Here is a 24,716-nt window from a genome sequence, read left to right on the forward strand (position 1 = left end):
GGTGGTGAGCACTTACATGGGTGAATGTTGAAACCACAATGTTGCTCATGTGAAACCTTCATAAGATTGTATATCAATGATATCTAAATTTAAAAAAAAGGATAGCTTTGTCATACAGTTAGGGGTAAAATACTAATCACAAGCAGATTATGTTTTATCATCATGAAGGATAGCTGTAAGAAAACCATCTCTTTTGTAGATAAGCTCTAATTTTAGAAGAGGAATGAACAATGTCACAAACTAAAGCAAAACAGGAAAACACAAAAATGACAAGTCAAGAAATACAAAGTGCAAGCAAAAGGTTAACATTTAGTCCATTAAGTTTATAAGAAGCAGGCACAGGAAAAATAGTGAATACAGACTTGTGCGCAACATTTACCTGTGATTATACCAGTCCTTTTCATCCACTACTTGCCAGCAAGCACTTTATCTTGCCACGATTCCTACCACCGTTATCCTCAGTAAAAAAAGAAATCAAATGTGGACTTGACTTATGCAAACGATTTGTAATCATTATGTGGAGAATTCACTGCATTTCCTTCCTGCCTCTGTCAAAGTATTTTCCAAAGAATACTGATATTCTCAGCATATGGTTACTGGCAAAGTGACTGGTCAGCTTCTACTAAAGGAGAGGGAAAGCAATTCTAAAACTCCAATGTACTTCAACTGGGTTTTGATGTTATCAAGAATGTTATTCCAGATAGAATACAGGCCTTTAAAATAAAATGAAGGAATACGGGAGCTTTTGTGATTTCTAGCCATTATTTCAAACTAGTAAGAGACTCTTGATAAACTGAAAATGAATATGCTGAATTATAACAATTTCCAATTAAAAACAAAGCAATTTCCATAGAGGCTCTCAAGTGAAAGCAATAGGATTTCAGTTTAAAGTAACTGTAGTATAAAGAAAGTACCTTTAAAGAAATTAGGAATTTTTGAGTACTTTCCATGTTAATGTTTAGACTCTGGCTAGTGAATATAACTGTTTCTTAGATTCAATGACAAAAGATATTTGTTGATTTTATTCTGGTAACAATGAACAGTGGAAAACATGAATATATATACACATACAAATATATATGTATACAGTAAATAGTGTTTACTTTGATTTGACATAAGAGATGTAACTTTTAATGCATCCATCAACCAGACCTCTTTTGAGTTATTTCAGTGATACATGGCAACGTATTTTTGTCTCTGATCTACCGTCTTTCTCACCTTTGTTTCTATACACTTCAGATTTGTAGAGATGGTGGAGTTACAGAAATATGACAGAGGTCAGGTCTGGTGCCAAGATCATTGAAAAAAGGCCAGAGAGCCTGGGAGGCCAGTTGGCCAAAGCCTACTAGGCTAGTCCAAACTTCTCTCTTTAACTCACAAGGACTGAAACCCATAAACCTAGGTCATTGTGCATAGGAGCTTTAAAAGAATAGATAATTACTATAGCTAGATGAAAGGTATTTAAGTACTAATTGTATAGATCTTTAAAATTTTCTGTAATAAAAAGTTAAAAGTAAAATAGACAGGCATATTCTATGTATAAAGTAGATTACTGTGGTTCAGGATTTAAAATGTAAAATTGTGGGTCAGTGATAAATAGAGCATAGAGAATTATCCCTATTTATCTGATATAGGTAACTACCTCATTCCTTTACTATTAAATCGTGTAAATTAATTTCAAATTCATTATGTTTTGTAACTGTAATTCAAAATGCCAAGGCAATAACAGAAATGATTAATAAATGACTATGCAAAAACATTTTTTAAATCTTTGAATGGCAAAAAAAAACCATTAAGAAATGATGAAAGACAAATGAGAACACTGGGAGAAAATATCTACAAATTTGTATTATAGATAATGAGCCAATATTCCTAATACATAGAGACCTTAATAACCGAAGGAAAAAAAGATCAAAAATCCTAGAGAAAAAATGGGGAAAGACATGTATAGATAACCCCACCTATATGTATATATGACTCATATATCTAAAAGATAGATAGAATTAACTCATAAGAAAAATGCTCATTAAAACTACATTGAGATACTATTTCTTTGCCCTTCAGGTTGGCAAAGATTCAAAAGCTTAACAATATACTTTCTCAGTAAGGTTGTCAAGAAACAGGCACTCTCATACTAGAAACCATCTGGAAATATTAGCAGACAGGATGAATAAACTGACACATATACACAAAGAATGATGACAACCTCTGTGAATAGATATGGAATGATTTCTAGGTGTATTTTTCAGGGAAAACAGCTAAGTGCCAAAGTACTTACATAGATAGCATGCTACTCTTTGTGTTAGACAAAAAAGGAAATAAAAAAACATACATATATCTGCTTATCATTACAAAGAGAAAAATCAGAAGGATAATCAAGAAACTAATGGAGTTAGTTACCTAAAAGGGTGGGGTGTTGTTTTTGTTTTCTGTTTTTATATAAGTGAAGCAATTTTGAAACTATTTTACATTTAGAGCAAACGAGTAAAAAAAGCTGGTATTGTTAGGGGTCCATGTTCTCAATATAGGAAAAAAACTGGAGGAACTTGTACTTCTAAAATACATATCTATGTTCAAACATCTATTATCTATGTAACATGAGCATATGCATGCAAATGCGCACATACATATATATGCATGCAAATATAACAAAACACAAATATTTTCTAGCTTTGTCCTGATAGGGCCAAGAAGCAAAGCTCTCCAGCAGCAACATAGATGATGAGAGTCCAGATCTTTATTCCTACTACCATTCCCCATTCCCCACTAAGAGGCACAAGGGCTCCTCACAAAATGAGTAACTCCAGGGCTTGGCAGAAAAGATACAGGATGAGTCTTATTACTAATAATAGAATTAATAAAGTGCTCAAAAAAGAAAGAAAAGAAAAATGGTAGATGTATGTAAAAAGCCAGAGGAGCCAGTATCAAGAAAGAGGGTCCCACTGGGTGAGATGTGGGACAATTTGAGGACCAAAATATTTAAGGACAGAAATTAATTGTTAATCACTGGGGAAAAAATAGGAACCCATGAGTTCAATAATAAACATAACAGAACATACAGATAGAGAAAAAGGGCTCTTCAGTAGAATGCTGGATAAAGACCAGTGAAAGTAGAGGGAGTGCTGGGGTTGGGGAAAAAAAATCATCATTTTACAACCATAAAAGTAAAGACTGGCTCAAGAAAGTTATCATCAATGGATCCTACAAACAGGGAAAGAAATTTTGATGAAGAGTAGGATATTTTAATTGCCTTAAAGTATCTTCTTACAGACTGCTTATTAGCTGTAATACAGGAGTATAGTAACTATGTAGTGGAGAAATCAGACAATGAAACAGGTGGTCAAAATTTATATCACAAATGAGATGCAGATGGGCATTGTTACTTCCAGAAAAGATGTGCTAGGAAAAACATCCCTTTTGTAATATTAATCCAGGAATGCATAACCTGGGTCTTATCAAGAGGAAACATCAGATAAACCAAAGATAAGGAATACTGGTAAAAATTTAAAAAAAAAGAAAGAAAGAAAAGGATGACTGCATACTTTCAAAATAATAAATGACAAAGTAAGGTTGAAGGATTACTTCAAATTTAAAAAAAACTAAAGACATAGCACCTAATTGCAATATAGGACCACAAACTAAATTCTGTCCTGGAGGTAAAGAAACTTGCAATAAAGGACATTTATTTAATCCAGTGACAAAATTGGAAAATGACTGGTACATTAAATAGAAGTAATGTAACAATGTGAAATCTACTAAAGTTTTTAGACTATTATGTAAGAGATTATCCTTATTCTTGGGAAATCCACTCTAAGGTATTGAGGACTAAAGGGCTATGATTTATTCAATGTACTTCAAGTGGCTCAATGAAAAGAACACATACATGCATGTATGTGTATTTATAAATATATGCACAGAAATAGTCATTCATAAAGTAAACAGTAAAGCATTTGGGACAAAAGATAGGTGAATCTGGATACAGGGCAGATGGATATTCTTTATTTTTGCAATTTTTCTGCAAGTTTGAAATTATTTGCCAAAAAAATATTATTACATTCAAAATCTAACACATTAGTTTTCTCCCTCAATTTTTTTCTCCTGTAATTAATACACTGCTGAGCAGGATGAGTGTCAACCAGTCATCCAGCTAGAAACTTGGCAGTTAACCTAAATTACCCGATGGTTCCAATTCATTTCCTTCCTTTCCTGAAATGCCCAAACCAAAAATCAAGCATGTCCTAAGGGAATCACATATATATCCTTCTTTCTCCAACCACATTGAACTGGTTCACTAATCATTTAGCATCTTTCATATGATTTACTACTACAATCTACTAATGATCAACCCTTCCTCAGTCTTGGCTCTAAACCACTCTATACAATGCTACCAAGTGCCCTCCCCAAATGAAATCTGATCATGTCACTCTGTATTTCTCAGCTGGTCCTGAATATAGTTAGTTAAGAATTTACTGGATCAATTTAAAAATCCCAGCTTTGATGAAATATATTACGTTGGATCTTGAAAAGTAAATAAGCAAAAATCATTGCCCACAGACATTAAAACAAGTAGAACATAACTGTAAACTTAGTCATGAAATACCCATAGGAAGCTTTTTGGACCCAGTATTAACACAACTGCTATTAAGCAATATATCCAGTGCCTCTTACACAAATAACATGGAACAGGACCTCTGGAAAAAGAGGTTATTAAAAGGAAGGAATGAAGGAAAAAGAAAAAGTGGGGAATAGAAGGAAGAGTAGCATACTCAAAAGTTGGGGATGAAACAGTAGAGAAGGTAAGAGAAAATAAGGGAAAAGAAGAAGAAAAGTCTATTCTCTTACGATTTCATAGTAAAACAGAGATTCTCTAGTATGGCAACATTTTGAGAATTAACGCACCCCCTCTCCATTGTTCTTAATGGAACAGCAAACTGAACATAATCTGAAAAAAGTTATTTATGACTTTATGACTGACATTTTATCAGAAGTTACTTGAAAGCAGTATTATTCATAATCAAAATGTATTCTATTACTGAAAAATATTCATAAGCAAACAGGAATCATGTTTCTACTGCTTTCATTTCGTAGATTTTAAAAATTTCTGTTTGATTTTTAAAATTTCTCAATATGTAACACTACATAAAACTATGTACATATATAACATGTGTATGTTAAACTTATAAAATACATATTAATATCTGTATTCTAGGATCCCACTTGAATACAGCAGCAATGTAGATGTATCTACATCTCAAGCATGTGTATCTATATCTGAAGATTTTCAACATCAATAATAGATTTAAAGGAACTTTTATGGTAAACTTCAAGCTGCACGATACAAATAAAACATTTTATTTTATCAATATAAACATTTCTTAGTATTCTGTACGAAGAATATAAAATACAACAGATGACAAATATACATTAAGGAGTTCACTAAATGATTTAGTTCCTAAGAGCAAAAAGCTTACTTCTTAGAGCTCTTTTCCAGTTCACAGCAATTCTTATCCTTTTCCTGGAACTGGAACATTTCTATGAACCAGTTCTTTCAGGAGGTAAAAACAAGATCAACAAGGAAGAAAATCAACAGAAGTAATGAAGATTAAATAAATCTCAGAATGGCCTCCTCTCCCCACAAAAAGCTTTGTTTTAATCACTGCATTCATTTAGTCTTTTTATAACAGGTAACATTTGTCCTTCAAATTTTAATTTAAAAATCTTTATTCTGTATGTTTGTGTAGGAAAGAGGAAAGGGATGGAGAGAGACAGAATCAAAGATCAATTCAGTTTATAGATGGGCTCTTTTGCTTGGGCTTCGATAGATCTAAACATGTAAATACACAGCCTACAGAACAGTGGGAAATTTTATATACAACAAAGCTGTTGAATTTATTCTCCATATATATTGCTTAAAGAATTAAATGATAGCTAAACATGGCAGTGTTTGACCTATCTTCAGTTCCACTGGGAAATGTGCTCAGAGACCTTGGCACTTATAAGGGCACTCTGTCTGCCTCTTTATGTTTTGTAATGATGAGGGGAACGGAAATCATTCTAGCCTTTTGTTGAAAAGATAATGATATTCTTAATGAAGTCCTTACCAATTTGTAATTCTAGTAACAGACACTCTTAGTGGTTGGTTCTATATACTATGTCCCAAGCTATCAAAATTAAAATTTCCAATTGGATAACAGATTAATAATCCTTAATTCTATGAGTTAGATAGTATTTTTCCTACCATCAAACAGCAAAAACTTTAACCAGCTTATTTTTGCTCTTGTATATAAATTTTTTTTAAATAAAACAAATCCCTGCAAGCTACATTAAAAGCAAAAGAGGATTCTGGCTATATATGCTCACCTAGCTCCCCACTGATTTTACTTCACAAGCCTGAGATCAATGAATCATTTTTCTATACACAAAAGCAAATTATAAATTTTTTACACTTATTTATTCTATTTTCCTAAAAAGCAAATTTCTTTCATGTTATTTTATGGCATTTACAGGGTATTTCCTAGGAAACCATCATTGCAAAAATGTCTTCAATATAAAATAAAAGGAAATATATACATGACTTCATATCCATATTCTATTTCCTAGTCATTGGCTAAGTTTCCTGTAAAAGTCTTTATTCTTTACAAAGGGATTTCACATTTATTTGCCCACTTTAGTGGATTCGCATGATAATCCTTTGGCAAGAAAAACAACAGATGTCAGGTAACTACCATATGCCAAGCCCTGCACTCAGCATTTTACATGAATTATCTCCTTAATTCTAATAATCATACGAGATTGATACCACCAACCCCATTTCTACAGAAAAGAACACTGAGAGTGAGAGATGTTAAGCAGTCCAAGGTCACATGCTAGTAACCAGAGAATTAGGCTGCTTTAGAAACAGGTCTGCATAACTCCAAAGCCTCTGTCCTTTCACTTACACCATGCTGCTTCATCTTCACAAAGGAGAACAGTCAGAGGCTAAGGTACTCAAAAAAGGCTGCTTGGCTTATATGTGGTAGAACAAGATGTCAACCTAAGTAAGATCTTCCAATTCTGAAACTCTTCCTACTAGAGAGTACCTACAAAATCATTCTAACACATACAGATATAGCAAAAGTATAAAACCTTGGCTTCAAATTTTCCCCTGAAAATTGGCAAGAAGCAGTACGATATATTAATATAACACCAGTACTTCCATAGAAACCTGGTAAAAAGGCCCTCTTGTCTTTCCAAGGGCAGCTAAGGTTGCCGGGCTCACTGCGCCTCCCTGCAATCAGTGTAGAAAATCCAAAGTCATCTTCTTTAGTTCAACCACTCAGCCAAAGAACATCTAACCCTTGAGGTGCTGGGGATGGTGATATTCCAAACACTCCTCCTCTTTATCAAGTAACTCACCTGCCACTGTCCTCAGCACCATAATGCATTCTCTTTAACCTCTTTGTTTCCTATTCTTTTCCTAACTTTTTCTCCATTAACCTGAAAGAACCCTTTCTTAATTATAGTCATTTGTTAAACTTAACCCAGTAATAACTACTTCCAGTCACTATTCAATTCCCCTGGAAAATTTTCTTATATAACTTAGGTGGCTTCCTGCTTCTGTGAGAAGAATATTTTCCAACTTCCCTGGGCAGACACCAAGAAGAAACAAATGCAGAATGTGGATTTTTCTAAGAAAACTCCTGTGTATTTTCTTCAGAAGGTTACTATCATTGAACAAGAAAGAAAAAAAAAAAGAAAGAGAAAAAGGACAGGCAAAACTAATCTAGATTTTAAAAGAATAAAGAGACACAAGCAAATGTAATGTGTGGGCCTTAACTAGATTTTTGCTGGGAAAAAGCTATAAAAGAAATCTAGGGACAACTGGAGAATCTGGATATGGATTTAACATGACATTACAGAATTACTGCTATTTCCTTATATATGGTAACAACATAGTGGTCATGTAGAAGAATGCCCTGATTTCTAGGAGGCATGTGTTGAATTATTTCTGAGTGAAGTGTATTAATGACTGAAATTACTTTGAAATGGTTCAGAAATGCCATACTTGCTCTCTGAAATGTTTATAAACACAATGAGAATATATGTGGCAAACCACTGGTAACTGTTGAATCAAAGTTGAAGATATCTGGATGTCCACTGTATTATACATTAAACTTTTCTGTATGTTTGAAATTTTCAAATGCAAAGTTCAGTTAAAAGGAGTGTGATAAAACCACTGAGCAGTCTCCACTTGCTTTTAGGTTTCTAGCATTTTTGATAGAGTAGAAATAAGAAACTTCCTAATGGTCTACAAAGTGCTAACTGCTAAATCTTAGCTAGGTTAAAGTAAGAACGACACACAAAACTGTGACTACTTCTTTTTCCTCTATAAACAAATGTATTTTACATCACTAATACAGTTAATAAGTACTTAAACATAAAACCATATAAAATTTTCCCATCTTACCGACGATGAAAATTCATGGTGGTATTATTGCATGTTCCTTAAACCACACACATAGTTTACAATCTCCGTTGGAACATCTTGTATAAAGGTAAACAAAAGGTAAAGGAACAAAATATATTTCCAAAAAATATACATAATTCCAAAAAATTATTTGTATATACCTTACACAATCTCATAGATGTTCTCCTTTCTGCTAATTCTGTGACAGACTTTTTTTTATTCTTAAAAGGCTCAATCACCTTCAGAGGCCCAGCACTCAGGCAAATCATACAGAAAGAGGACTATAATGAACCTAAATAAAAAGTAAAAAGAAAGGCTAACATTACATTTTTTTGTTGAAACACCCAAGAGAGTTTGTTTAAATTTTTTAAGGACCTAGGTTTCTTCAAAATACAATTATAATACACGACTGAAAACTTCATTTAATTCACAAGCCATTTTTGACTATTAAATTAGACTTAAAATGTATTCTCATTGAAAGCTTATAAACTATGAACTGTGGAAAATAAGTGCCACAAAATTCCAACACCCACAAGGTATGAAAAAACAGAGCTAACTCTAATCAATGACTTCAGAATGTATCAAACCTTAAAATCTCAAAAACCTTTGCATATTTAATGGTTTGCTTCTGTTACTATTATAAAGGTACTTATTTCCCTCCTGGACAAGCCCTTCCAAGAGAATCTGCCTTTTTCCCCACTGAATGAATAGGAAAGTCTGTTGTGAACACATAACTAGGCTTTCCAATGACAGCTGACTGAGCAGTGCTGGACATCCTTCATAACAGGAGACAAATGGGATGCTCTATCCTAGGAAGTCAGAATATGATAACCAAGATAATTAGCTATGGGGGCCAAGGGCTAGATGAACTTACCAATGACAACTGACCAATGTATACTGATTAAGAAAGCAAAAAATAACTTGGCAGAGAGAAACAAATGCAAAAGTACAAGCAACTCTAGAAAAAAAAATGGAGAATAAGGACCCACAAATAATATTCAGCTCCCCAGAAGCCTGGCTGTACTTCTGGTATTTTTGTTCTATAGTATTTGGTATCAGGACAACTGTTCTCAAAATAATTTTCTAGAGAGAGGGGGGAGAAAAAAAAAAGAAAGAACACCTATGCAGGTTCTATGCTCCAAACATTTTTTGTTAGTATATACTTTCTTACTTTTTTCAGCAATAGAATAAAATATTTGAAGCCCATGTTTAACATAATGAACATCATTTGTGGGCTACTGTCATCAAATATAAATTCAAATATAGTAAGAATGCTTCATATTATTTTAGGTAAAATAAATAAGTAGTGTGTTTCTTCATGTATGTAAGAGAGGCAGTGTAGCAGAACAGGTGAATGCCTGTTTTCTGGAGCCAGACTCCTAGGTTAGAATCCTGGCTGTCATTTCCTTGTTCTGTGACCTTGGACAAGTTATTTCTCATGCCTGTTTCTAACATCATAAAATTAGTATAAGAATACAGTCAATCTCAAATACCAAATGATTTTCCTAGTTTGTGGAGTACAACAACGAAGCAAAACTGAAGGACAAAACAGCAGAAGACTTGCAACCTCCAAGAAGGGACTAGCGGTTACCAAAGGGGAGGGTGGGGGTGGAGGGAGGGTGAAGGGGATTGAGGGGTATTATGATTAGTACACGTGGTATGGGGGAGACAGTATAGCACCGAGAAGACAAGTAGTGACTCTGTGGCATCTTACTATACTGATGGACAGTGATTGCAGTGTGGCATGAGGGGGGGGACTCAATAGTATGAGTGAATATAGTAACAACATTGTTTTTCATGTGAAACCTTCATAAGAGTGTGTATCAATGATACCTTAATCTAAAAAAAAGGAATACAGTCAATCTCATAGGGTTAGGAAGAATAAATTATGTAATATATTCAAAAACCTAGGTAACAGTAAATGTTAGCTATTATTTTTATTATCATTATTATTCAGGGGAAGGAGGTGGATTTCATACATCACTGACATTGTAAAACTGAATTCCTTAAAAAAAGCTACTCTTTAGCAGGCCTGAGAAATGAAAAACATAAAAATGCATGATACAAAAAACAAAAGATAAAGATACGCTCACAGTTAAAAAAAAAAAAAAGGTGATTTCTACAGCAGGGCCTCTGCAACAATAAATTAAGAGTTGTTCCTTCATGAGGGATAGCTTGCCTTTTGATAAATTTTGTAAAAGCTTTCCTTCAACAAACCCTGACTACAAAAGGAAGCCCTATCCTCGAGCACCACTCAGAAAAGCAAAGCATCGGGACAATCTGCTGAAGTTGGAAGAAGGTAAAAATCTTTGAAAGTTTCATTTGCTTGTTTTTTAATTTTAACATATTCTTAAAAACTAAACTGAATCTTAACTCTGATTGCAAAGGGTGAATTTTCAACCATGACTGGTTCAGAGGTAAGTATAAAAATTCACACTTATGGGGCTTTTTGAAATATTTTTTGGACCAGGCAATTATATAGCTACAAAGAGAGGGAGATACTGTAAAGAGAAAAACAATTCTTGCATCATGGACACATGATACATGAGCTGCTTCCTAAAAACATGCAGAAAGACCAAAAACAAAAAAACCAAACTAAAAAGGTCAAAAAATTATGTGGAAGGAAACACAGGCAGACCCTTATAAATAACTTCAGCTACTTGGAGGAGGAAAGAACCAAAATATTCTAATGTTTATAAGAAAATCCAAAATGAAGAGGAAAAAATTTAAAAGCAAAAAAAATTTTAAAGAACCTGTACTTCCTTCCCAGTACATTTTGAACTCATTTTTTTAAACATTCTACTTCAGCATATAGATAATATGCATACTCACAATAATCCTTCATTCAGTCAAAAAATACTGTATCTTTACTTTCAAAATATGATTCTGGCCTAGACTCTTTGAGGTTCCTTCCTGACTACACATAAAAAAGATAATAAAACAGTTTGGAGCTTATATATATTTCAGATCCACCACCACCACCCACACATTTCTTCTCCTCTTTCTGCATCATTTATGTTGTATAACACTTTTCATTTTACAAACGTTCAAGGAGAGCAGCAGCCTTCTCCATTTATATAAAGCACCAAAAAACATACTCAGGCAAAGGTAAAGCTGATGTATCACCAAATTAGGAGCCAAATGTACATGAGTAGGAGACTTCCTTCTAAATTCTCTATTTCACCAGACTCAGGCATAGGTCCTTTTTCTAAAGAGAGTTTTGTTTTCTTGGGATGCTACTCTGTGGCCACAGTCATCTCAGACTACTACCCTTCAAGGTACCCTGCAGTAGAGGGCTTCATTCATAAAACTGAGTGCAAGAGACAATCCTACCATGGGAACACAGACCAAGGTGACATGTTTTACACGACTATGAAAAGGCATCCCCTCTCCCAGTCCTCTCCACGAAGTCAAAACAAAACAAAAAACAGAAGAAAGTGGCTAGTGGTTAAAGTTTAAAAAGAAAATGAAAATGAAATGACATCCTAGTGTTCCCAATTAAAAACCTTATGTATCTCCTCAGATTTACAGCAAAAAACAGCATACTTATTTCCTCCATTTCCACTTTCCTCTGTTTTCTATGTCAGTATTCAAGCAATAGCTCTAAACTCCTACCTTTTTTTATGCAAACTCTATGCTATTCACCCCCTCCCCAAAAAAAGGCTATATACTAATAAAATGTATAACCATCTAAACACTAAGAGTTACTATTATCAGTAGCAGGACATCATTTGTTTATATTCTAACCATCAAATATTCAGAAATAAAACAGACGTAAGGCTGATGCTTGTAACAACGACAGCTGACATAAATTTAACTTTTACTTACTACGTGCCAGGCTCAGTGTTCAGCAGTTAACAAGCATTACTTCATTTAGCCCTTGGATACTTCTATTAAATACTATTAATAAACCATTTTACAGGTGAGACAATAAGAAAAGAGATTAAGAAATTTGTACAAGGGCAAATAGCTGTAAGAATGACACCATGATAAACCAGGAAATGTGACTAAGTTTGGGACCTTAACCAAAACACTTATTACACAACAGGTTTTTACTCTTGTATCCGTTTTACAATTTCTTTATCATACTGTCAATAAAGCTCACATAATCTGTCCCCAAAACAAGAGCCAAATAAGAGATACTCAGTCAAAAATCAATTCAATGATGTAGTTATAGAAACCTCAACCTCTAGTCAATAAATGAAAACTGTAAGGAAAAAAAAGAAAGTTTCACAAGAGATAAAGTATGATTAAAATAATTGATATTTAAGTTCCAAACTTTAGGTATCACTTCTTGAAATAAAGGAAGAATGAGGTAAATTTTAAAATCCCAACATTCTAATTAGTACTGTTATTTTACTTTTCAACTTGTATTTCTTCTGATTATAAAAACTTAAACTTCATAATTTAAGTCCCACATTACATATATGTGTACTTTTTATATTGTACTGAGTTCACTTCCTTGAACTTTTTAAACTCTCTCAATATGTTTCTGGAAAGAATATATTTTACATAGACTTTAATTTCTGGGTAATATTTTTCTAAACCATAAAACATATCAAACTATTTTCCTCATTGAGTCCAAGCCCAAAATCTAGTCATAAGTCTATCTATTCCCAAAAGTTTTCATAATAAAAAGAAGGCAAATTATAAACAAAATTCTTGGTTCAGTATCCTGGTAACACAGGATCCTAAAAGATTAAGTTAGAATTTCCTCTTTGACATAATCAATGCAACAGAGTTTTGTAATAAAAAAATTACCATTTGTTCAGATATCAGAATGCATTCCTCAGTCCACTCTACAAGTATCAAAGAGAAGTCTTAAATTTAAAATTCTGTATTAAACTACATCCTGCTAACAAGGGATTTCACTTAGAAATCCTACTGAATTCATCATTACTTAACTTTTATACAGTTATGAAATGATTTAAACTTCCAAACCTAGTCAGAGTTAAAAATAAGTCTCATCATTTCTAATAATGAGGTATTTCACAGGTCTACTAAAATGTATTTTATATATACATATGTAATTCACAAAAAATTATAATTAACCTCTTATAAAATTCAGTCATGTAATCAGATGCTTCGGAAGTATATGCTCAATCTATTCTAATGGAGTTGTTTAAAACAATCTTTTCTCAATGACTTTGAAATGAGACTAAATTTACTGAAGTTTACCAAAGAAATGTTACTCCATGCAGCACATATACCTTAGATTAACTCATACAGATAATGCCAACTTGGTCAAATCGCACTTCCAGAAATACAACTTCCAAAATGAAGATTACAAAAATGAATCCATAGTAATACTTGCCAAGCATTTCTTCATCAACGTGAATATTGAAAAATGCTAGTTTGTAGATACAGTACATATGACTGGCCACTACACTCTGTAAGAGTAACTTTGTAATTGGACATTTCCCTTTAACCAATTTAGTGTAGTAAATACCCTCACAAATGTCTGATAATTTCTAACAAGTAATAATAAATTAGTTCTTAAAATGTGGCCACAGAAAGGCTGATAAAATTAAAGTAATCTTAATAATCTATGACTTCTCACTTTCAAATTTTCTTAGAGAAATAAGGCTGGGCCTTGGGAGACTTCATGAGGAATAGCACAATCACCACAGTGAAAAGTCAGATACCACTTGAAGAATTAATTCTACATAGGACCAAAAAGTAATTGATTTAATGAAAGGAAACAAAACAAACTCCCCTTTGCTTTAAAAAAATGAAAAGAAAAAAAGAAGTAAATGAAGATAAAAGTTGTATTTTTTTGATATAAAGGTGAGGGGATACTTTCTGATTACAAAGCTGTATGTCACAAGAGTGATAAACTTCTGTTTAAAGTTAAAGACTAAAGTTTTCTGAATAATACTAAACAATTTATGTATTTTTCCACTAAGCATACTTTCTTCTTTCTTTATTCTTATATACTATTGTGGGAGCTTCAAATGGGCTTCCCATGAAAGTATGAAGAAAGATTAAGAAATCAGTGGTAAAGAAGGATTGAAACCCAGCTCAGAATTCTGAGTCACAGTTCAGTGGTCTTGCTCCAACACAACAATGCAGCAAAGACTATCATGATTCTCGTTCCTGGCCCCTTGTTCAACAGACAAAACAGTCCTAAGACTGACCTGATTCACTGCTCTGGGCTGGCATGAACCTGCATAGAAACAGGAGCGGCAGGCACTTTCTTCCTGAAGCAGATGTGGAGAAGTATTTATACCTGTGATGAAAGAAAGGAAAAGAAAACCCAGTTTATTTTCAGAATATGTCTTAGCATCATGAATTGCTCATTATCTACTGATTCTCTATCTCCTTATTTGTTGCCAATGGTTTAATATGGAACACATGACACACTTTAAGATAGATAAAATATGCTATTCAAAATCAATAAAGAATATGGACTCATTTAGAGTTGGTATCTAGAAACCATCTTGTTCAGCTTCTTTTCACTGAGACCTGGAAAAATTCTGCAAAGAATCAATGATAGAACCATTATTTAGTGGCAGAGACAGGTTCACAACCTAATTTTTCCACCTTCTAGTCCAGTTCATTTTCACATCATAGATCAATTTGTGTCTTTTTGATCTGAGCAGAAAAGAAAAAAAAATGTATTATTTTTCAGGTGTATTTGTCAAGCATCTTAAGATAAATGTGGTACAGAGCTCAATTGTTTGTTCTAAATTAAAATCAGAAAACATTGCTTCTTCACTCAATTGTTATACCCAACCTCAAGTTATTCAGCATGTTTTATATTGGATATTTAAATGTTTCTTTTATTTACCATTCAGCATTTCAATATGAAAACACTATTATATGAATCATGAGATCTTAGTTCTGGTCTCTTAATTTGGCTCTCAACATGCTCTATATCTTAATCAACTACTTCTTTGGTCCCAAAGCTCCTTTATTCAAAAATGAGAAGCTTGAACTAATTCCCACAGACCTTCTAACTCTAAAATGTTATGTCTAAAAATAGCTTCATCTTTTAGTAACATCTGATTTTTTTAAGCAACTATGTTTTTGTCATATATTTGTTACTCTTTGATCATATTATTACAATAGTTCAAACATAATCAGTAATATTGCCTTCAAATATAAAATTATCATTCAAAAACATATGTAACAATAACTTCGTTTTGCTATCTCACTTCTTACTGAGTAAGAACCCAGCTACAAGTGGAAGGAAAAGTAAGTGATATTAAAAATCTACCTCTTTGGTGGTTTCTCAGAAAAATCCTGAATTATTTTCTCAAATCATTCATTTAGTTATTTATCCAAAAGTTGTTATTAAGTGACTTGCTAGATGGCAGACACAGGCTTTAACAAATAGAAGAACTTTTTTTTATTCCAAGAGAAAAAAAATTTTAATTGTTTTTTATTGTGGTTCATACAATGAAATAGAAGACATTAAAACAAGATACCTCTAGTGAAATACAGAGTGACGTTAGGAATTCAAGTGGCAGTGAGGCAGTCGGTAGAAGTGATGTGTCCTAAATTGTGACTTCAGATTATGCCTTCCGTTTTTTAGTATGTTGCTATGTACAACAATTATTTGTAAAATGTTTTAAATTCAAAGCAAAATAATAGAATGAACATCCAGGTACCTCCCACCCAATGCAAGACCCTGAATGTAAGTACTGTTTATGTTTTGCTGATTTGCTCCTGCCTATCCCATGCCCCACCCCTCCCATCCTTCTGTCCCCTCAAACAGCTATCCTGTATTTTGTGTATATCATTCGTTTGCTTTTTAAAAAGTATTACACACACACACACACACACACACACACACAGATCCCCCAACAACAGTGTTACATTCTGTTTTTGAATTATGTAAAAATGATATTCAATGGTTCCCGTCTTCTGGGAATTTTTTTTTTATTCAAGACTCATCCATGTTGTTGTGTATATAGGTGTAATTCATCCACTTTCACTGAATAATTCTGCATTTGTTAATGTACCATAAGCGAATTATCCATTCTCTTCACAACAGCATCATCTTATCTTCCCCCAGGTTTTGTTTTTTGGGTTTTTTTTGTTATTATGAACGTTTCTGTTATGGAAGTTCTTAAAGGCCTCTCCCTGTGCCCCATGTGCCTGGGAGCTGGGGAACATGCATATGTTTAATTTCTCCTCAGGATGCCGACTTTTATTTTCCCCAAAGTGTGTTCAGTAATTTAAATCCCACCAGCAAGAGGGAATTGATATTGATCCACATCCTCTCTAACAGTTAGTAATGCGAACTTCTTAATTTTGAGATATAAAATGGCATCTAATTGTGGTGATAATTTGCATTTTCCTGCTGATTAATGATACTGGGCATTTCTTCAGGTTTACTGGCTAACTCAGGTTTCCTCTTTTATGAAATGCCTGTTTATATCTTTTGCTCATTTCTTCCTCAGGTATTTGCCCTTTACAGTTCATAGAAATTTTATGTATTTTGGATGATTATTTGGTTTTATCCGTTTTGAATTACCAGGTACAGTGAAATATTAAGATAGAGAAGCAGAAGCAGAAACAGGAGGAGGCCAGTCAGAAATGGAAGCTGTAAACTAGAGCACCAATGTTTTTTCTCAATCCATTCTGGTATACTATGCAATCCAGAGAGGTCTGTGCCAGAATAATCTAAATATTATATAATTGATCCTGTTTTATAATCTTTATTATAATATAAATTCGGCAAAGGACAAATGCTTTGACATGGTTTCAGAGCATTCTAATTGCATTATGCAATATAATTTAGGTATCAGTTTTTACACAAAACACAATTTAGACAGAGTTCTTATTTAATCCAGACATTTCACATGTTTTTTATTTCATGCTTTGGTTGCCTCCAACAGTAAGTTAGTTATATTGTCCAAGGGATGAGTTTGAATGTATATGCACATAGGTATGAAAGCTCAATTTCAAAACTAAATTATACAAATTACAACACCATAGACCTGGATTCCAAACTTGGCGCAATTAGCTACACCTCTGTGGCCTAACTACGTCTTTAAGTTGGTTTTCTTTACCTTACATGAAAATTGTACTGTCTAAGTTCTAAGAACTTTTGAATTACACTCTTTGGCTTGAAGATAAGGAAAAAAAAAAATTCCAGACAGCCCCAAAAGGGTTTTGTGAAACTCTTATCAAGTATTTATACAAATTAGACAGACTAAAGAGTAACAGAAAGTTAACTAGAAAAAAAAAATTTAACAGGCAGGACCATAACCCTCCTAAGGCTTTTCAGGACTCTCTGCAAATTACCTGATGATCATCATACAGGAAAAAAATCCAGTCATATAAAATCTGAATGACTCTGCAATATGGCCTTCCTATATAACCAATCAGAGGAGAATTTCCAGAATCACACTTACCCACTCACCTAAATCTGTATCCTTCCACTGTGCTTGAACTTTCTGTGACCACAACAAAGTCTAACTCTTCCACTTTGATAGCAGATGTTACAACCCTACTGTTCAAGGACATTGCTCTACTAAGTCCCATTTCTGTCTCTTAAATCAATTCCTAATCCCCTTATGATAAAGCAAAACCATTGATATATATGTGCATGTGTATATATATATATTTCTAATACATGCAAATAATTTCCAATGTATATAAATAAATATATTGTATATGTAAGTATATAAATATATTTCATATATATTTCCAATCATTAGAAAAGAACAAAAGTTTTAACCCCACATGCCCCTCATTGTTATGGTCAATTTCTCTGATTCCCTTTTCAGCAAAAGGTCACAAGAATTGTCCCTATTGTCTTCAAGTATTCTTCAATTCAAATTCAATATACTCTTAATAGACTTGGGGACCCTACTATACCACTGAAACTTGAAGGTCACCAGTTACCTACATATTGTGAAAGCCAATGGCCAGGCAGTTCTCATCTTTCTTGACCTATCTGCAACATTTGGCATGACTCATCAAGCTTGATATACTTCACCTGGCTTCCAGAACAAGTACTTTCCTGGGTTCTCTTGGTTTCATTCTATCTCACTGGCCACTCCTTCTCAGCCTTCTTTGCTTGTTTCTCCTCTTCTCACTGATTACTAAAGTTCTTACCCTCTCTGACATGTCAGCAAATACTACTGCTTCTATCTACAAAACATACCCAGAATTTGACCATTTCTCATCACCTACACAGAGATTTTGGGCAGAATAGTAACTATCACTTCTCACTTAGATTTTTTCCAGTTCAGTAAATGGCCTCCTAAACTTCTACCTTGCCCTATTTTAGTCCTTCCTTATCAAAGCAGTCAGAGTGATCCTGAAAATTTTCCATAAATCTTATAATGTAACGTTTTTGCCAAAAAATCTCACAATGACTTTTCGTCTCATAGTAAATGCCAAAGTCTTTAAAATAGCATAAAAGAACCTACATAATTTGGCCCCTATTACCTCTGACCTCATTTCCTATTGACCTTTTTGGTATTCCTTACACAAAGGCTAGGCATACTCCTGCCTCAGGCCCTTTACACTTCCTATTCTCTGTCTAGATGCTTTTCCCAGAGATGATGATCTCCAGATGCCTCACTCCCTTGCTATCTTCAGATCTCTGCTCAAATGTCTCCTGGCTGAGTCTTTTCTAATCACTCTATTTAAACCTGAAACAATTCTGCTCCCAGCATCCCTAACACACTCCCCTGATTTGGTTTTCTCCCATGCTACTCATATTCATTTCACTTCTTTTCCTGTTTGTCTACATCCCCCACAACAAAAACGTAAAAGCCATGAGGGCAAAAGAACTTTGTTTTGTTTGGTGCTGTCAATGCCTAGAAAGGGGTTTGGCACATAGTGGGTATGCAATAAACATTTTTTGAATAAACAAACAATTACTCTTACATCTAAAACGACAATCTGAGTTTACAAAAGAAAATAATCCAAATAATCAGAGGCAACAGCTAGATTCTCAATGAAATTAATCAGTCTAATATTTCTTAAACAGATAAATAGCAACAACAACTCTAAAGACTTCAGTAGATGCAGCTAATATTTTCAGAATCTCAAAGTAATCACTGTAGTAAACAGTTCCCCCCAAAAATTAGGTTTTAGACACTGGCTGTCCACAGCCAGAATGGTGACATTTATTTTCCACTAACTCCTGTCATATTAAACAATGGTTGGTTTGCAGAGCCACACCACCAACACACAAGAAAATATTACAAAAATGTTCATTCTAAACTGATTCCAGACAAAGAACCAAGCTCTTTATAAATAAGGGAAGTCTACAAATAAATGGCAGATATTTTTAAATGTTTTAAATATTTTGTTTGGAAATAATTTCAAACTTACAGAAAGGTTGTAAGTGTAAGAATACAAAAATTATCCTTATACCCAAAGTCACCAACTGCTAATGTTATCCTCTTTGTTTTATCGTCTGTGTTCACTGCTGTCTTGCACTTTCTTTCTGTTCACAGAGACAAACACACTCACAGTTCTGTTTTCTAAACCAAATGAGGATTAAATTATATACATCATGGCCCTTTGATCCTTTGCTTCAATGTCCATTTCCTAAGAAAATTCACTTTTTTAACCACAATACATTTATTTTCAGTAGTATGAATATTACTACAGTATTTTTATTTACTGTAGGATTAGTATTCCAAATTTATCAATTGGTCCAATAATATCCTTTTATATAGTACTTTCCCCCAACCCAGTATAGGATCCAGTCTAGGGTCAGGTATTGCAGTTAGTGTTTCTCTCTCTTAAGACTGATTTTAATTTGGAACATATCCACAGACTTGTTTTTTTTTAAAGAAGACGGCCCCCTCCCCTTTTTATTAGGTCACATGTTTCTCATTTGTGGTTTGTGCAGTGTCTCCTCATGATTAGATTCGGGCTATGCAGTCTTGGCCAGAACACTACATAGACGATGATGTGTCCCTCAGGGTGTCATATATGGAGTAACATGATATCCATCTGTCCCATGCTGTTGTTGGATTTCACCAATGCATAATCCCTATTTTATGCTTTGCAAATAATAGAGTTTATGGGGAAACACTTTAACACTGTGGAAATATCCTGCTCATCAGTATTTCTCCTTGATTTTTTTTTTATTCTTGCCCTGTCTAATCTTTAAAAGCAGCAAAATGATGACTTTCTGAGTCTAGAATTCAGAATTCTATTGTAAGCAAAAGAGCTCCTTTCTCTATTTATTAATTTATCAGTTTATTATCATTATGGATAATGAATCAATGGTTCATCATTCATTATTATACTTATTTGAGGATAAAATTATTTCAGATTGGGCCAGAGGAAATCCAACAGACTTCTTGCAACATGCTCCCATTTTTTTCAAAAACATTTTCTCATTTTTCTAGCATTTAAAGAAAAAAAAAATTAGGTTCTCCTACGTATCCTGCCCAGGCCTGCATCAGCCACTTCTCTGAGGAACTCTGGTTCCTTTGTGTTGCGAATAGAATGAGAAACCAAGATTTGGGAATTAGGTGTGCTCATTTGCTTCTTTACTTCTTAGCCTTTTTGTTGCACAGGGCTACCAGGAAATATATGCATGTATATACTCACATGTACACAAATATATGTACACATAGATGTTCATACATACATATACATACACATACACATATATGAACTAGTTTCAAAAATAATAAATTTATACCTTCAGTTCCCATCCATCCCCACATGATTCATTTTTGCTTTTTCCCACTTCATATTTGTATATCCCTTCTGCCTCAGGCCTGGTTCCAACAAACTCAAAACATTTACTCAATCCACAATACACTTAAGAAGACCCAGAGTTGATCTGTCTTCAACACTACAAAAAATAACTCTTAATAAAAGAATTCAGGATTTGTTCGCAGTCCCTCCCTCCAACCTCTGCCAAGCTTAGGGTAAACAGTCAAGTATTGTGTTAATACTAGATTCACTCTTTCTTCCCTCCAGTGTAGGTACACTATTAATGTAAAAAAAACAAAAACAAAAAACAATCAAATTCATTTGTTTTGGTAGTTTAGGATTATCCCCATTCCTATCCTTATTTTGAATATGGAAGATAATAAGCTTTGAAAAGTCAAACTATACAAAACTATATAAAAAGGTATACTTTGAGAAGTGCCATTCCTTCCCATAAATCTTTGGTCCCATTACCTTCTACAACCCCTTCTTTTTGCAAGGTTAAGCAGATACATTTCTAAACCAATTAAGGATAAATTACATATATCATGGCCCTTTGCCCCTTTGCTTCAATGTCCATTTCCTAAGAAAATTCACTTTTTTAACCAAAACACATTTATTTTCAGTAATATGAATATTATTGCATGTTTTACAGCCCCCTTCCTTTTTCTACACAAAATATAGCAACCTACATTAACCAGCTCAATTCTAAGTGAAAGAAGCTCTACTCAAAGTTGTACCTTACCCAAAGTAAGGTCTTAATACCACGACCAAAGACATTAAGAGAAATGAAGACTAGAAATCCAATATCCCTTGTGAACACAGATGCAAAAAATTTTAACAAAACAATAGCAATATATAAAAAGGATATTACATCATGACCCAATGGAATTTATCTTAGAAATGCAAAGCTGATTCAACATTTGAAAACTAACCAGTATAATTCACCAGGTCAACAGAAAAAAGAAAAAACATATGATAATCTCAACAGAGACAAAAAAAGGATTTGACAATACTCAACATCCATTCTTTAAAAACTCTCAGTAAACTACGAACATAATGGAGCTTAACCTGATAAAAGGCATCCTGAAAACAAATACAGCTATAACACATTTAATGGTGGAAGACTGAATGCTCTTTGATGTTATACTGGAAGTCCTAGCCAGTGCTATAAGGTATGAAAAAGAAATAAAAGGCATACATTACAACAGAAGAAATGAATCTGTCTTTATTACAGGCAATGTGACTGTCTATACAGAAAACTCCAAAAGAATCTACTAAAAATATTAGATTTTTTTTTTAATTGAAGGTAAACCTACTAGATTTATGAGGGAATTTAGCAAGGTTGTAGTATACAAAGTTCAATATAAAAAGATAAATGTGTTTCCACATACCAACAATTAAACAACTGCAAATTATGTATATATATATATATATATTGCTTTTTATAACCACCCAAAAACATGAAATGCTTAAGGAAAAATCTAACAAACTGTGTGCAAGATTTGTATTCTGAAAACTATAAAACACTGATGACACAAATCAAAGATGACTTGACTGAATGAAGAGATATACCATGATCACAGACAGGGAGACTCAACATAGTTAAGGTATCACTTCTCTTCAAATTTATCTACAGATGCAATGTAATCCCAATAAAAATTCTGGTACACTTTTTATTTTGGAAAATGACAAGATGATTCTAAAATGTATACAAAAAAAGAAGGCAAGTAGAGTAGCCAAAACAAGTTCAAAACAGAACAAAGTCGAAGTACTCATATTACCTGACATCAAGATTCATTACAGGATAATACATTATGATAATATAATAATTATAATGCAAATTATATAATTTGTATGCAGGATACAAAATTAATATACAGAAATCTGTTGCACTGCTATATACTAATAATGAACAGAGAGAAATATTTTTTTTAATTCCATTTATAACTGCATCAAAAAGAATGAAATACCTAGGAATAAATTTAACCAAGGTGAAAGACCTAGCCTCTGAAAACTGTGAGATATTGATGAAAGAATCTGAAGACAACAAAAATAAATGAAAGATATATTGTGCTTATGAATTCAAAGACTGTTAAAATGCCCATTCTATTCAAAGCAATCTACAGAGTCAATGCAATCCTTATCAAAATACTAATGACATTTTTCACAGAACTAGAACAAATAACCCTAAATTTTATATGGAACCACAAACAATTCCTAAAAGCCAAAACAATCTTGAGAAAGAAAAACACTGCAGGTATTGCCCCCCATAACCTGATTCTAAACTAAACTACAAAGCTATTGTAAACAAACAGTATGGTACTGGCTCAAGAACAGGTGCAGGATCACTGGAACAGAATAAAGAGCCTGGAAACAAACCCACAATTATATAGTCAATTAATCTATGACAAAGGAAGCAAGACTATATAACATAGAAAAGACAGTCTCTTCAAGAAATGGTGCTGGGAAAACTGGACAGCTACATGCAAAAAGAATGATACTGGACCACTGTCTTACACAATGCATAAACTCAAAATGGATTAAAGATTTAAATGTAAGACCTGAAACCATAAAACTCCTAAAAGAAACAAAGGTAGTAAACTCTTGGACACTGGTCTTAGCAATACTCTTTTGGTTTATGTCCCCTCAGGCAAGGACAAAAAAAGCACAAATCAACAAATGGGACTACATCAAACCAGAAAGTTTTTGCATAGCAAAGGAAAATATCAACACAACAAAAAGGTAAACTACTGAATGGGAGAACATGTCTGCAAATCATATGTCTGATAAGGGGTTAATATCCAAAATATATAAAGAACTTCATCAACTCAACACCAAACATCAAAGAGGACTGGAACAGACATTTCTCCAAAGACAGAGATGGCAGACATATGAAAAGATGCTCAACATTACTAATTATCAAGGAAATGCAAACTGAAAACACAATAAGATATTACCTCACACCTGTCAGAATGGCTATTATCAAAAAGACAAGAAATAACAAGTGCTGGCAAAGATGTAGAGAAAAGGGAACTCTTGTGCACTGTCGGTGGGAATATAAACTGGTACAGACACTATAGAAAACAACAGATTGGTTCCTCAAGAAATTAAAAATACAATTACCATACAATCCAGCATTTCCATCTCTGGATATTTACCAAAGAAAACAAAATGTTCTCTCTATGTTCACTGCAGTATTCCTTACAATAGCCAAGATAGGGAAGCAACCTAAATGTTCACTAATAGATGAATGGGTAAAGAAGATGTGGTATAAATACATAATAGAGTACTGCTCAGCCATAAAAAAGAATGAACCTTACCATTTGTGACAACATGGATGGAGCTAGAAAGTATTATGCTAAGTGAAGTTAAGTCAGACAGAGAAAGACAAATACCCTATGATGTCACTTATATGTGGAATCTCAAAAAACAAAACAAAAAACGAAACAGACTCATAAACACAGAGAGCAAACTGGTTGTTGCCAGAGGGGAGAGGGGTAGGGGAATGGGCAAAGAGGTGAAGGGAATGAAAGGTATAAACTTCCAGTTATAAAATAAATCACAGAGATATGAAGTACAGTGCAGTGAATATAATTAATAATACTGTAATAAGTTTTATGGT

The 24,716-nt window shown here is 33.5% G+C and overlaps 1 protein-coding gene across 7 annotated transcripts in view; it reads right to left on the reverse strand.

Moving 5' to 3' along the window:
• WDFY3 (WD repeat and FYVE domain containing 3) overlaps positions 1 to 24,716 on the reverse strand; it is a 275,767-nt gene that overhangs the window by 233,606 nt on the left and 17,445 nt on the right. For all 7 annotated transcript variants that reach the window (XM_036906343.2, XM_036906345.2, XM_036906342.2 and 4 more), the window contains exon 2: positions 14,584 to 14,675. The gene's annotated coding sequence lies outside the window, so the exon portion shown is untranslated. The remainder of the gene's footprint in view (positions 1 to 14,583; positions 14,676 to 24,716) is intronic.

Source organism: Manis pentadactyla, chromosome 5, assembly GCF_030020395.1.
Source record: "Manis pentadactyla isolate mManPen7 chromosome 5, mManPen7.hap1, whole genome shotgun sequence".
Lineage (NCBI taxonomy): Eukaryota > Metazoa > Chordata > Mammalia > Pholidota > Manidae > Manis > Manis pentadactyla.